Below are 1682 nucleotides of genomic sequence, written 5' to 3' on the forward strand. Positions count from 1 at the left end.
AGTTGATGGGTGCAGCACACCAACATGGCACAAGTATACATATGTAACAAACCTGCATGTTTTGCACATGTACCCTAGAACTTAAAGTATAATAAAAAAAAAAAAGAAAGAAAGTGGTGGGTGCTATGGAAAAAAATGAAAACATCAAGCAGGGAAAGGGCTGAGGGCTGCAGTTTTAAATAGCTTAGTCAGAGGTCACTTTGAGGTGATATTTGAACAAAGACTTAAAGGAGGAGAAGGAGCAAGCCCTGAGCATGTGGGGTGGGGTAGGCGGAGGAAAGAATGTTTCAGGTAGAAAACCCTGAGGCAAGTAAATGTCCCTGCTTGAAGAATAGGAGGTCAGTTGGCCTCAGCAGAATAAGCAAGGTCAAGAAAAGTGGACAAAGGCAGAAAAGTAATGGTGTGAGGATGGAGGCAGATCCTCGTAGGCCCAGTGAGCCTGTCAGAAGTCTTTGATTTTCACTCTCAATGAAATAGGGAGCTACTGGAGAATTCGAAACCATGGGGCGATGATCTCACCTGCCTATAGGTATCCTATGGGAGAAGAGGGAATGTAGCATGAAAGAGGCAAACAGCCACCTTGAAGGAAATCATAGATCAACAACAACATAAAAAGGGATAATATTCATCCAAGGAAAAACATTACAAGATTCAAAGCAACATAATTAACACCACTAAATTTTAAAAATCTGAAATAACAATTAAAAATATATATACTATTGAGAATTGAATCACTGACATAGAGGAAAGGCTTTAGATAATCAATGTAAATGAAGGTAAAGAATATAGAGAATAAAACAATACATGAAGCTAAGAAGATTCAGGACACATGGCTGGGCACTATGGCTCACACCTGTAATCCCAACACTTTGGAAGGCCGAGGCCAGAGGATTGCTTGAGGCCAGGAGTTTGAGAATAGCCTGGGCAACATAGTGAGACCCAGTCTCTACAAAAATTTTTTTTTTTAAGAGAGATCCAGGACACAGACTAAAATAATCCAATGATAATAATTTCTTTCCCTGAAATAGAGACCCCATCAGATGGTACCAAAGATGTATTTAAAAATAGGCTTCCAGAGAATATCCTATACATCTAGAAAAAACTTCATCTCTCAATTTACAAGAACACACTTCCTAGGAAAGTCTGATAAAGAATGCTCAAATTCAATATGATGACTGAATCTCAATGATAGAAGAATTTTCTAGGCATCCAGGTAGAAAAAGCAAATCACCTTCAAGAGGAGAGAAAAAAAGTTGGTGTTAGACTTCTCTGCAACAGCCTTTGGAGTCCAAAGATGACAAAGCAAAGTCCACAAACAAGCCACTCAACGTGGAGTCTGCAGATCAGTAGCATGAACATTACCTGGAAGCTTGTTACAAATGTGGAATCTCAGGCCCAATGCCAGACCTACTGAATCTACATTTTCAGCAAGTCCCCAGAAAATTCCCTTTGCATATCGAAGTCTGAGAATATTAGCCTACAAAGCTTTTATGGAACGAAGGTGTTGCCAGGAATATTCAATTGCAGTTACTGTCATTCCACTTATAAGATCATATTTTCAAACATGAAATGACTTAGGGAATTAGCCCTTCTGAATGCTTGACTACAAACATTCATGTCTCAAAAAAGAATTCAAAAACAAAAAGCAAGAAGTGAAAATGCTGTGATAACATTGAGTTCAT

Source organism: Mandrillus leucophaeus, unplaced genomic scaffold (assembly GCF_000951045.1).
Source record: "Mandrillus leucophaeus isolate KB7577 unplaced genomic scaffold, Mleu.le_1.0 Scaffold1, whole genome shotgun sequence".
NCBI lineage: Eukaryota > Metazoa > Chordata > Mammalia > Primates > Cercopithecidae > Mandrillus > Mandrillus leucophaeus.